Source organism: Acinonyx jubatus, chromosome C2 (assembly GCF_027475565.1).
Source record: "Acinonyx jubatus isolate Ajub_Pintada_27869175 chromosome C2, VMU_Ajub_asm_v1.0, whole genome shotgun sequence".
NCBI lineage: Eukaryota > Metazoa > Chordata > Mammalia > Carnivora > Felidae > Acinonyx > Acinonyx jubatus.
Genome location: NC_069384.1, coordinates 146,045,503 through 146,059,325, shown reverse-complemented (window position 1 = coordinate 146,059,325; position 13,823 = coordinate 146,045,503). Strand labels below are relative to the sequence as shown.

Sequence of the window (13,823 nt, the reverse complement as noted above, 5' to 3'; positions counted from 1 at the left end):
ACCCTTGGGGAATGGCGCATCTGGTAATTTAATTTTCCAGTTAGCTCAATATTCACTAGAAGCCTCTCTTCATTGCTAAATATTTTCTAAAGCCAGGCCCAGAGCGAGAACTTACCAATCAGAAGGAAAGTTCAAAACCTGGTGTAGTTGCTCTAGCACTCTGACACATCGAGCCCACCAGGACGCTCACATGGCCACGGTGTCATGTGGGGGAACTCAGTAACCAGCACCCCATCCGCCCCTTGGCTGAGGATCTCCACTCTCTGCTTCTCCCTGCCTTCCTGAGGCCCAAGGCTCAGGAATTGATGTGCTGGCCATCCCTGGGGAAAATGGGACCTGTATTCTTTTCTGGCTCTGCCACTAACTGGGACTCCCGATTCCTCATCTGTAATGGGAAAGGATGAACTGGGTTCCAATCTCACCTCTACCATGTTTTATCTTAGCAACCACAAGTGCTAAGATTTGCTGCACATTCACTGTGTACCAATCCTGACTGAAGACTTGCACGGCATCATCTCATTTAACCTTCCCCAGCAACACTGTGATGAAGGTACTTTTATCTCCACTTTGCAGAGAAACAGAGGCTCAGAGAGGATAAATGACTTGCTCAAGGGCACACAGTTAGTAAATGAGAGCCAGGATTTGAATGCCCAGCGCATGTAACAGTAAACATTTGGTGAGTGAACATTTGGTGCTCCAAGCCTCTAAGTCCTATCAAACTCACACCATAACCTTTCCCATTCCAGGCCTTGCTTCCTCCAAGAGTAGGCTCTGAGAGTTGGTTGGCATAAAGTAAGCAGACCCTAGCCTCCCAATACCAAGTGCAGGGCTCTGGCCTAAGGACCCCTAGATCTCAGCAGGTTTTCATCAGTGCCCAGGAGACAGGGTCCTACACACATGGAATGGGTCAGAAATTCACTGGGTCCCTCCAGAAGCTACCCAGGTACTGTGAAGCAGGCCGTGGTGGGCTCTTATCACCAGGCACACAAAAGATACCCTACCAAGCCCCAAAGAGCCCGGGGATCAGCTGCAGGCCTGCCCAGGTACTGCCTTCCAAAGGAGCCCAGGAGGCCCAGGTCCCCTCCACGCACCTCGCTGGCTCCCCGCCAACCGCGCCTCACCGTCGCGCAAGCAAAGGGGCGTGAGGACCCGCCGCCAGCGCCAGCTGCGAGCTAAGGGCTTCAACCCGCGCGCCTGGGGGCGACGCCCCGGCCCGGGCGGCGTCTGGACGCCAAGGGTCCATCGCCCCTCACCTCCGCCCCCATCGCGCGCCTCCTTCAGTGCGCATCACACTTACTACTCGGTTCTGCAAACTTCTCCGGGCTTCCCTTCACCCCAGGGCCCGACGCTCTCGTCGATCCCTCCCGAGGGAAGTCCGGGGCCGATCCCTCAACTCCAAGCCCAGCCGGATCGCGAAGCCCTCGCCAGCCCTCAGAGCGCGCGTCTCACCTGCAGCCCGCAGGCGGGGCTCCGTGGCGTTGAAGCGTCCCGGTGGGCCCTCCGCGTAGTCGGCTTTGGCTGAAATCAGCCGCCGCTGCCGCCTCCTGACCCCGCCCCGAGCCCGGGACGACCAGGCATGGAGGGCAGGTCCCGCGGCACCCACCCCACCGCCGCCGCCGCCGGGGCTCGCGGGTGCCGGCCTTGCGCCTGCTTGGCTGGCGAGCCCGGCGCGGCAGCCAGTGCACGTGCGCAGGCTCGCGAGCTCAGCTGCTCGGACCCTAGGCCAGAACCTCCCCTTGGTTAACGGAATTCTGGGAATTGTAGTTTGCCTCCGAGAACAGCCCAAGCCTTCAATCCGCGGAACCCTGGAAGTTGTAGTTTCTCCCCGGAGAGGCGCAGTTTTACTTCGTGTTAGATTTGTACGGTTATGGAAGTCCTGGTAATAAATGTAAATGCAAGTTAAACCAACAATTAGATGTCACTTATAAAATCAAAGTAATCAAAACTTTCGCATATTTTAAAATATATCTATTACTACAAGTACAAATAAATACAAAAGCACTATTCCTCTGGGGCGCCACTCCAATTCCCCACGCCCATTCCATTGGACCTTCCTCAAGGTCAAACATTCCCAACTCATGGCTGCTGCATCCAGCATTTACTGCCCACTCTCGAAATATACATACGCCCTATTTCTTGATTTATTAATTTTAGATCTCTTGGCTTTTTACTAGGATAGATGAGAATTTCATTCATTTAAATATGTGCACCGATGACTACCTTCACTGAGTATGAGACATTTTTTTTTCTGTCTCCACATTTTTATTTAAATTCCAGTTAGTTAACATACAGTGCAATATTAGTCTCAAGAGTAGAATTCAGTGATTCATCACCTACATACAACACCCCGTGCTCATCACAAATGTACTTTTTGATACCCATCACCTATTTAACCCATTCCTCCATCCACCTCCCCCCTGGTAACTATCAGTTTGCTCTTTATAGTTAAGTCTGTTTCTTGGTTTGCCTCTCTTTTTCCCCCATGTTCAATTGTTTTGTTTCTTAAATTCTGCATATGAATGATATCATATATTTGTCTTTCTCCAACTGACCTATTTCACGTAGCAGAATACTTTCTAATTCCATTCACATCACTGCAAATGGCACGATTTCATTTTTTGCTATGGCTGAGTAATATTCCATTGTGTATATATATCACATCTTCTTTATCCATTCATCAGTTGATGGACATTTGGGCTCTTTCCATAATTTTCCTATTGTTCAAAATGCTGCTATAAATAAACATCAGGGTGCATGTATGCCTTCGAATCAGTATTTTTGTATACTTTGGGTAAATACCTAATAGTGCATTTGCTGGATCCTGGTAGTTCTATTTTTTAACTTTTTGAGGAACCTCCACACTGTCTTCCAGAATAGCTGCACCAGTTTGCATTCCCACCAATAACGTAAGAGGGTTCCCCTTTCTCTGCATCCTCGCCAACATCTGTTGTTTCCTGTGTTGTTAATGTTAGCCATTCTGATAGGTATGAGGTGATATCTCAATGTGGTTTTGACTTGTATTTTGCTGAGGATGCGTGATGTTGAGCATCTTTTCATGTGTCTGTTAGCCATCTGGATGTCTTCTTTGGAAAAATGTCTATTCATGTCTCCTGCCCATTTTTTAATGGCAGGATTATTTGTTTTTTGGATATTGCATTTTATAAGTTCTTTATATATTTTGGATACTAGCCCTTTATCAGATAAGTCATTTGAAAATATCTTTTCCCTTTCCATAGGTTGCCTTTTAGGTTTGTTGACTGTTTCCTTCACTGTGCAGAAGCTTTTTTTATCTCGATGGAATCCCAATAGTTTATTTTTGCTTTTGTTTCCCTTGCCTAAGAAGACATGTCTAGTAAGAAGTTGCTACGCCCAATGTCAAAGAGCTTACCATCTGTGTTCTCCTCTAGGATTTTGATGGTTTCCTATCTCACAGGTCTTTCATCCATTTTGAATTTATTTTTGTGTATGTTGTAAGAAAGCAGTCCAGTTTGCGGCACCTGGGTGGCTCAGTCGGTTGAACGTCAGACTTCGGCTCAGGTCATGATCTTGCAGTTCCTGAGTTTGAGACCCTCCCTGGGCTCTGTGTGGACATCTCAGAGCCTGGAGCCTGCTTCAGATTCTGTCTCTCCCTTTCTCTCTGCCCCTCCCCCACTCACGCTCTGTGTCTCTCTCCCTTTCTCAAAAAAAATGAATAAACATTAAAAAAAATTTTTTTAATGAAAGTGGTCCAGTTTCATTCTTTTACATGTTGCTGTCCAGTTTTCCCAACACCATTTGTTGAAAAGACTGTCTTTTTACCATTGGCTATCCTTTCCTGCTTTGTCAAAGATTAATTCTTTTTACGTTTATTTCTTTATTTTAAGAGAGAGAGAGAGCACGTGAATGGGAGAGGCAGAGAGAGAGGGAGAGAGAAAGAATCCCAAGCAGGCCCTGCACTGCCAGTGCAGATCCCGATGCGGGGCTTGAACTCACGAACCGTGAGATCATGACCTGAGCCAAAACCAAGAGTCAGACACTTAACCGAGCCACCCAGGCACCCCAAAGATGAACTGACCATAGAGTTGTGGGTTCATTTCTGGGTTTTCTATTCTGTTCCATTGATCTATGTGTCTGTTTTTGCGTCAGTATCATACTGTCTTGATCACTACAGCTTTGCAATACAGCTTGAAGTCTGGAATTGTGATACTTCCAGCTCTGCTTTTCATTTTCAAGATTGCTTTGCCTATTTGGGGTCTTTTGTGGTTCCATACAAATTTTAGGGTTCTGGCTCTATGAAAAATGCAGGTAGTATTTTGATAGGGATTGCATTAACTGTGTAGATTGCTTTGGGCAGTATCGACATTTTAACAATATTTGTTCTTCTATTCCATGAGCGTGGAATGCTTTTCCATTTCTTTGCATCATCATCAATTTCTTTCATCAGTGATTTATAGTTTATGAGACAGCATTTCTATCAAACTGGTTAAACCCTGTCATTTATAATTATTTTAAGTGATAATGCTTAAGTGCTGAGGCAGTAAAAGTTAATAGATTTATGCAGGGCAATTTGACACTAGAGTCAAAATCCTTTAAAAACATGCGGACGTTCAACCAAGAAATTCTCATGATTGTGGATGAGTACAAAAGCTAAAAACAGTGTTGTTTGTAATAGTAATAAACGGCTGGGCTGGCTATATTAATTTCAGATAAAGTAGCATCAAGAACAAGGAAAATTACTAGGAATAAAAAGGGATACTATGTAATGACAAAAGAATCAACTCACCAACGAGACATGATAACCCTAAATGTGAATACACCTAGCAACAGATCCTTAGAGTAAATGAATCAAATACTGATGGAACTAAAAGTAGAAACGGACAAGTCTGCAATGATAGGCGGAGACCTCAGCATCCCTCTCTCAACAACTGACAGAACAATAAGACAGAAAGTCAGCAAGGATATAGAAAAAAGCTCAACCCCACCAAAACCAGAAGGAAACTAATGGACGTTTACATAACACTCCACTAAACAACAACAAAACACACATTCTTTTTAAGCACCCACAGCATATATGTTAAAATAAACGGTATCCCAGGCCATAAATTTAAAAATTAGCAAAACACATAAACAAATATTTTACTGAAAACATATACATATAGCAAATAACCATATGAAAAGACGTTCAACATCACTAGCCATTAGGGAAGTGCAACTTAATGAGATATCACTACACTCCTATGAGAAGAACAGCTAAATTAAAACATAGTGGCAATACCATGGTGAGCATACAAAGAACTGGGTCTCAGTTCCACACTGCTGGTGGAAATAGTTTGGTAGTTTCTCAAAAACTAAACATGCGCTTGCCATAGGACTCAATTGCACTCCTGGGCATTTATTCCAGAGAAATGAAAACTCGCGTCCACACAAACCCTTGTATCAACTGTTCGCAGATGTTTTGTTTGTAATACCCCAAAACTTGAAAGATAGATAAATGGTTAAACTCAATAGATAAGTGGTTAAACAAGATAAATGAATGAATAGTGTATCCATATCATAGAATACTCTTCAGCAATAAAAAAGGAATGATACATTCAACAACTTGTGTGGATATCAAAGGCATTCTGAGAAATGAAAAAAGTCACAAAAGATCCTATGCTCTAATTCCAGGCATATAACATTCTTGAAATGACAAAACTATGGAGATGGAGAACAGATTAGCGACTATCAGGAGTTAGGGATGGGGTAGAGGGGAAAGTGGCCTATGACTGTACAGGGGACAGCAAGAGGAAGGTCTTTGAGAGGATAGAATAGTTCTGTATCTCTTTGTGGTGGTGGTTACGCGAACCTACATGTGTTAAAATGACACAGAACTACGTACAACTTTATACCAATGTCAAATACCGGGTTTTGCTGTTGTACTATAATCATACAAGATGTACCAGAAGGGGAAACTGGATGGAGACGTTCCATGGAAAGAAACTCTCTGTACTATCTTCGCAACTTCTTGTGAATCTATAATTATTTCAAACTAAAAATGTTCAAAAGAAGAAACAAAAGCATGGAAATTGCTTAATTCCTCAGCCATACAGGATGGCTTAAATAAAGCCATGAACCACCTAAAAAGTCGTTAAAAGGATGTTGTAAAATAATATTTACTTAATGCTGTGAAAGATATTTCACACTGTATCATATTTAATGAAAAAAGTACCAAAGCATTCAATATAATCTCTTTTTTAAAAGAGTGTATTTGTTGGGGCGCCTGGGTGGCGCAGTCGGTTAAGCGTCCGACTTCAGCCAGGTCACGATCTCGCGGTCCGTGAGTTCGAGCCCCGCGTCGGGCTCTGGGCTGATGGCTCCGAGCCTGGGGCCTGTTTCTGATTCTGTGTCTCCCTCTCTCTCTGCCCCTCCCCCGTTCATGCTCTGTCTCTCTCTGTCCCCAAAATAAATAAACGTTGAAAAAAAAATTAAAAAAAAAAGAGTGTATTTGTGCATAGAAAAGATATCAGCACAGAGAATGGTAAGATTACAGGTGATTTTTATTTTCACCATAAGTCTCGTCAGTATCCGTCACCATACAATGTTGTTACTATATTCTCTATGCTACACGTTTCACCTCCATGACTTACTTTATAACTGGAAGTTTGAACCTCTTAATCCCCTTTATTTTGCCTGCCCACCGCCCCCCCTCTGGCCACACCAGTTTGTTCTCTGTATTTAAGAGTCTATTGTGAAACAATCCTGAAATTTATATGGAACCACAAAAGACCCCTAATAGCCAAAGTAATGCTGAAACAGAAAAATTAAAGTAGACTTACAGTATCCTGGGGGATGGGGCTAAGGTTGCCTTTTGCCCTTAGCAAAGGGTCATCATCCGGGCAGCTGAGCTCCTAAAGGAATGTCACTCTGCCTGTCTCAAGGACTTGTCAATGGGCTGCAGACAGTACAGAAATTTAATTTTTCATTTGCCTTTGTTTCCCACATCAAAACTGCTTGACGAGGTGGTGTTCTGGTTTGCAGTCAGTTGGTCTTTTTCTTTCAGAACCTTCTGGATCTCGGCGTGGCCAAGTTCCTTCTGTTTCTGAGCCTCCTCCATCGCCTGCTACACGATCCCCTCAAACCTGACCATGATCTTCCCCATCTCCAGGTGTTTCACGTGGAGCGCCTCAAACCTGCTCCCCAGCAACAGGTTCTCCCTTAGTGTGGCTTCCACGGCCGCGTCCAGATCATTCTGCCTGTACTGCGGCACGTCCACGATGGGCCGCATGGGGAGCAGCTGGAACCTACGGTGTGGCGAGAACACACCGAGGCAGACCCAGCAGGGGGAAGCCCCGGGAGCTCCCAGAAAGTCAAGTACCACGAACTTCCGCTCAAGTGGGCCGCTGGTGGAGGGCGCATGCGCGCCCTGTGCCCTGCCGGCCTCCGTCACCTCGTTCGTGTCCGAGGGCTGTCAAATTTGAGGTATAAGGGCCAACTCCTTAAACAAGGAAGGCCCATACTGACAGAACCCGCCTTGCCCCGTGCCTGGAACCTCTGCTGGGTCTCGGAAGCGCTCCTTCTCGGGTCTGAGGGGGGCTCTGCCCCCGCTGAGGAGGGTGCATACCGCCCGCCTTCCGCCTTCCGCCTTCCGCCTGCGGTGGGGCTTCCAATGGCCTGCGGCACCTGCGGTGAATTTCCGCCCGCCGCCTCCACGGCCTATGCAGCCACCGGCACGGGCGTGACATCCCCCAGGTTGGAGGCACCTGTCCGCGTCACGTGAGTGCCCTGCGGCCACGACCCCACCGGCCTGCCCCGGTGCACCCTGGGGGCCCGGCCTCTCTGCCACCTCCTATCCCCTGGGGATATACTTCTTCCCTGCAATGAACATGTCTTGTTTTGCGATTTTTAATTTAAGTTGTTTTAATGTGTTTTCTACAAGAGAGCTAGCGATGGTCAGCTGATGGAGAGAAGCACCAAGTGGCCCGAGGGCAACCCGTTTACTAGACAGGGGAAGGGGGCGGGGGTTCTGGTCAAAGCAGTGTCTTACGGTTAGGATCCCAAAGGACATGGCCTATGGGTCCCCTAGGAACCGGTGTTCAGACAGTGATGTCCCATTTTATGAGCCCAACATGGTTTTAAAAACTATTCTGGCTGTGGAGCGTTAGGTAGTGTTTTATTTGCTGATACGAAGCTTTAATAGACTGGAAAAAAGTACTTTCCTTTGCAGTAAACTCTCAAGGTGAACCGGGTAGCTGGCTTTTTGAGGTCCGGCCCAATACTTACAATAAATCAAGCATTTATGCAGCACTAAGCTGTGTTTGCCCCCAAGGCTGAAACCTCTCCCGTTTTCTGGGGGTCACATTCCCTTTCTTTTGCTCTAGATGACTCCCAGATCCGTATCTGTAGCCCTGAGTTCCAGACCCACATTCCAGGCATAGCTCTACCTGGCTGGAGCTTGTCTTAAAATCTATGTGATGTAGCAGTTGTCAGATGTAAATGAATGATCCCTAAGGTGATTCCAGCCTCCCGCCTTCAAGCCACCTCAGTTGATATCCTAGACATCATAAAGCAGAGATAAGCTGTTCCTTCTGTGTCTCGTTTAAATTTTTTTTAAGTATGTTTTTTTATTTAAAAAAATTTTTAAGTATGTTTTTTTACTAATTGCTAAATACGTATACATAAGAGTGTATAAAATGTATACATGAAATTCTAACAAAAACAACAAAGTAAACATTGAGTATCTACTATTCAGGTTACAAAAAAAACACTTTTGTCAATACCTGGAGGCTCCTAGTGCTTTTTGCCTGAAAATATCCTTTTCCCTCTCCCCAGACGTAACCTCCATATTTACTTTTATCAATGTTCTCTTGCTTTGTTTTATAGTTTCACAACCTATATATGCATCTCTAATGACATACTGTTGATTTTTGAACTGCATGTAATGGAACCATAGTCTTGTGTATTTTGTTTTTACTTGCTTCTGTCACTCAACAATATTTTGTGAGATTCCCTCATGTTGCTAAGGGTCTATTTTCATTTCTGTAGGGTATTCGTTTGTATGACTGTATCACAATTTATTCACTCCACCGTAATGGGTCCGTTAGTCATCTCCCGCTTTCACATATTATAACTTCTTTTTCCCCTTCCCCTCAAGATCCACATGTGAGTGAAAACACATGGTATCTGTCTTTCTCTTCCTGACTTATTTCACTTAGCATAATACCCTCATTTAAATTTTTGACCTACGGAAACCACAATAAGTAATAAATGATTTTTGTTATTTTTAAGCCACTAAGTTCTAGAATGTGGTTATATAGTAGCATCAGATAATTAATAACTTTTTAAAAAATTTTTTTAATGTTTATTTATTTTTGAGACAGAGGGAGACAGAGCGTGAGTGGGGGAGGGGCAGAGAGAGAGGGACACACAGAATCTGAAGCAGGCTCCAGGCTCCGAGCTATCAGCACAGAGCCCAACGCGGGGCTCGAACTCACGGACCGCGAGATCATGACCTGAGCCGAAGTTGGACGCTCAACCAACTGAGCCACCCAGGCGCCCCAATTAATAACTTTTTATAATAGTTATCTACTGCTGCCTAACAAACCGCCCCCAAATTTAGTGCTTTAAAACAACAGTAATTGTGTATTGTATCTCACAGTTTCTTTGGGTCCAGAATTTGGAAGTGACTGAGCTGTTTGGTTCTGCCTCGGGGTCTCATAAAGTTGCCGAAAGCTGACTGAGACAAGAGGATCTGCCTCCCAGGGGGCTAGCTCACATGGCTGGAAAGTTAGTTTCTCTACCTGTGGGCTTCTCTATGTAACCTCTTGAGCAGCCTCATGGTGGAGTGGTTACTTCCCCCAGAGCAAGTGATCTGAGAGACCAATGCAGAAGAATGCCTTTTGTGACCTGGCTGCAGAAGCCTCACACACTGTGTCTTCTGAAGTAGTCTGTTGTTCACATAGGTCAGAACTGAATCCGTGCGGGAGGGGACCGTGCAAGGGTGTGAATACGAACAGACAAGGCTCTTGGAAGATCTTCTTGGAGGCCGGCTACCCACCGCAATAATGATGTGTCATCTATTCAGTACCTATTATGTGCTTGGCTTTAGATGGGAATGATCTCACTTCATCCTCACTACAGCCTTATACGGTAGGTTATGTTTGTCTCTAGTTTATAGATGAGAAAATTGAGGCTAAGGGTTCTTAAATATCTTGCCCAAGGCCATGTAGTAGCAAATGGAGGAGGGAGATGAGACCTAGCTTGAGGTGACTCCATCCCAGCCTCTCCATTGTCTCCCAGGCCACTTTCACCCCTTCTGCTCCCTCTCCTTCCTCACCATCAAGTTGTACAAATTCCTGCAATGTTTATCCCCTCTCCCCCTACCTTCTTCTAACCTTGCTTCTACTGTCCTCATTCAGGGTGGTCCTCCAGAAACCTGTTATAATTCTACTCCGTTTGAAAGCTATGCGTCTGTTAGGATCTTTAAAAGGAGTCTTTACACTCAAAGCAAATGGAGAAAAAGGAAGCCAGATCATCTCAATGGAATCTGTGGCCAGACCAGAAAATGAGGCAGGACCCGGGAGAGCTGAATTGAGAGAAGAGGCAGAGAACAAAAGTCCTTCCAGCCAACCATTAATCCAGGGCTGCTTTCTCTGATAGGCCAATAGAAAGAGGTTTTGAAGGGCTTTACAAATATGCTTTCTAAAGTTTAATAATTACTTTTAAGAAAATTTAATTTCTGTAAGATTTATTATATGTTTTTAATTCTAGGTTATATATGCCCATCTCTCTGTTGGCATGATGGGCAATTTTGCTAGCATTCAAGCTTACCAAGTCCGCTCGCCTCCCATGGTGAGCACTCCCAGCCAGCTTGAGCAGGAGGTGTAAATAGGGCTTTCCGAAGGCTCCCTGCTGTACATTGGCTTGTATAGATAATTAAGTGCTACCTAGGGAAGACCATAATTATAAAAGACATATTCATTTCCTGAAACTAAAGCTTAAATAATCGCATTGCCTTTAACAAACTTTAAGTTGTGGAGGAAGAGTGTAAAATGTGCGTCATTCAAAATCACCCCATTCCTTATCTCCTCTTCCCCAACACTGTTCTTTATTTTTTTTAATTTTTTAAAAATATTTATATTTTTACTATTTTACATTTTTATCATTTACTATTTTACATTTTTTTTAATTTTATTTTTTATTTTTTAAAATTTACATCCAAATTAGTTAGCATATAGTGCAACAGTGATTCCAGGAGTAGGTTTCTTAGTGCCCCTGACCCATTTAGCCCATCCCCCCTCCCACAACCCCTCCAGTAACCCTCAGTTTGTCCTCCATATTTAAGAGTCTCTTATGTTTTGTCCCCTCCCTGTTTTTACATTATTTTTGCTTCCCTTCCCTTGTGTTCATCTGTTTTGTCTCTGAAACTCCTCATATGAGTGAAGTCATAGGATTTTTGTCTTTCTCTGACTGACTAATTTCACTTAGCATAATACCCTCCAGTTCCATCCATGTAGTTGCAAATGGCAAGATTTCATTCTTTTTGATTGCCATAATGGAGTAATACGTTGTATATATATACCACATTTTCTTTATCCATTCATCCATCGATGGACACTTGGGCTCTTTCCATACTTTGTCTATTATTGATAGTGCTGCTATAAACATGGGGGTGCATGTGCCCCTTCGAAACAGCACACACGTATCCCTTGGATAAATACCTAGTAGTGCAATTGCTGGGTCATAGGGTACTTCTATTTTTAGTTTTTTGAGGAACCTCCATACTCTTTTCCCTCTTCCCCAACACTCTTCTATTCCGTTTGCTCCTGCCAGTGACTGTTATTTGACTTGTCCTGCCTGCACAGGTTTGTGGAAGAAGATTTTATTCTAAATGTGAGAAGAAAGCAAGACAGATCCTTTTTGCCTTAGTGGCAAATGCTCAAGTTATATTGAAAAAATAGCCCATTTAGTCTACATAAATGGGAAATACATGACTGAGGATGCCATTAGCTGGCCTCCCCACACCCTACAGGGCTGTCCTGAGTCAGTTTCCTGTCTCTCTCTGGTGGTTCACTTGCTCAAACAGATGCAGCCACCCCTTGAATACAGCTGCTTCTAAATCCCTCAACTCAGTAAGTTACTCTCTCCAGCCTCGCATCTTGAATTTCTTGGAGGATAATTTCACTGGAAACTTTGATGGTCAAAAATAGAATACATTGGCTAAGTAAAATAAGCCAGAGAAAGACAAATACTGTATGAGCTTACATATATGTGGAATCTTAAAAAAAAAAAAAATCATAAATAAAGAGAGCGGATTGGTGGTTGCCAGAGGCTGGAAGTAGGGAGTGGGCAAAATGGGTGAAGGGAGTCAAAAGGTGCAAACTTCCAGTTATAAAATAAATAAGTCACGGGGATGTAATGTACAGCATGACAGCCACAGTTAATAATACTGTATCACATATTGGAAGTTGCTAAGAGAGCAGATCTTAAAAGTTCTCATCACAGGAAAAAAATGCTGTAGCTATGCATAGTGATGGGCATTAACTAGAGTTATTGTGGTGATTATTTCACAATATATACAAATATCAAATCATGTTTGTATCACTGGTACATGAAACACATACAAATCATGTTGTACCCATGAAATGCTGTATGTCAGTTATACCTCAGTGAAAAATAATTGCTAAAAAACATAGGGTACATCATAACACCTAATGCTTGTGAGGATGAGGGAAAAGGCACGTCATACACCATAGGTGAGAATGTGAACCAGTGTGAATCAAGAACTGTGTGGAGCTGTTGGCGTCAGAGGGCTGCCTGAGGCAGCTTAGATCAGTTAGGACTTTGTGTGCTTGTGTCTGAGAAATAGCCCAGAGCCCTCTAAGAGGGCTTTCAAGGACCCAGACTTAGCTGGCCTTCTTGCTTCCCCCTATCTTTAGTGCATGGCTTTCATCCTCAAGATCACAAGAAGGCTGCCACAGCTCTTGCCACACAACAGAGACCCATGTAGGAAGTGGAGGAAAAGGAAATTACAAAACTTCTGCTTGCATCTTATTGGCCATCCCTATCTGCAAGGCAGTTGCAGAAATGAAGCTTTTTTATTATTAAGGGAGGAAGGGAATCCTGAATATTGGGTACATTACTGTCACCCTCTGCCATGAAGTGCAGCCTTTTTGAAGGACAATTCAGATATAGCTATCAAAATTTAAACTGTTTTTTTTTTTTTTAAGTAGGCTTCACACCCAGCATGGAGCCCAAACCAGGGCTCGAACTCACAACCATGAGATCAAGACCTGAGCACAAGATCTTACAACCATGAGATCAAGATGAAAAGTCAGATGCTTAACCAACTGAGCCACTCAGGTGCCCCTCAAAGTTTAACAATTTAAATGCAATTTACCTCTTGACTCAGAAATCCCCCTGCTAGGAATTAACCCTAGAGATGTGTTCTCACATCCGTGCATATGCTTACACACTACAAGCTGTTACTTGCAGCAGGAGAGAATTCATGGAAATGCAGTGTCTGAGTGCAGTGTCTCAGTCAATGTCAGACTGTGACCCATCAGATTCCCAAGGAGTAGGTGGGTGTGGGTGGGGTCTTTAAAGCCAGAGAACAAAAGTAGGGAGAAAAGCATAGGGAGAAAAGGTGTTTCCCTGCAATGCCCCAAAATAACCACTCAATAGAGTGAGAGGTAGACAGATCATCTCTGAGACCAAAGAGGGTTGCTTCAGTCTCTAAATAACTATGTTCCTTTTGTACTTTCCCGGGTAGAGGTTGCAGGGGAGGCAAGGCTCAGCATATGGCTGTTAACACCCAAGACTTTGAAAGACAGCCGAATCCACTCTTCATCTTCAGAGGAAAAAGCTGA

At 44.0% G+C, this 13,823-nt stretch overlaps 1 protein-coding gene and 1 long non-coding RNA gene across 13 annotated transcripts in view; one reads left to right on the top strand and one right to left on the bottom strand.

The window, feature by feature from the left end:
• Positions 1 to 13,823, bottom strand: part of POMGNT2 (protein O-linked mannose N-acetylglucosaminyltransferase 2 (beta 1,4-)) — a 54,939-nt gene that overhangs the window by 23,237 nt on the left and 17,879 nt on the right. For 5 of the 12 annotated variants that reach the window (XM_027040835.2, XM_027040836.2, XM_053221559.1 and 2 more), the window contains exons 5-7: positions 10,786 to 10,901; positions 6,795 to 6,910; positions 1,450 to 1,876 (exon numbers count right to left, since the gene is read on the bottom strand). The gene's annotated coding sequence lies outside the window, so the exon portion shown is untranslated. Of the gene's footprint in view, positions 1 to 1,297; positions 1,426 to 1,449; positions 1,877 to 6,794; positions 6,911 to 10,685; positions 10,902 to 13,823 lie in introns of those variants that run through there. The other 7 variants (XR_008298058.1, XR_008298056.1, XR_008298055.1 and 4 more) reach the window with 3 other exon arrangements.
• LOC113594148 (uncharacterized) lies at positions 7,563 to 10,675 on the top strand. Its single transcript, XR_003414467.2, has 3 exons — positions 7,563 to 7,731; positions 9,918 to 10,104; positions 10,374 to 10,675. It is a non-coding gene; the product is annotated as an uncharacterized LOC113594148 (long non-coding RNA).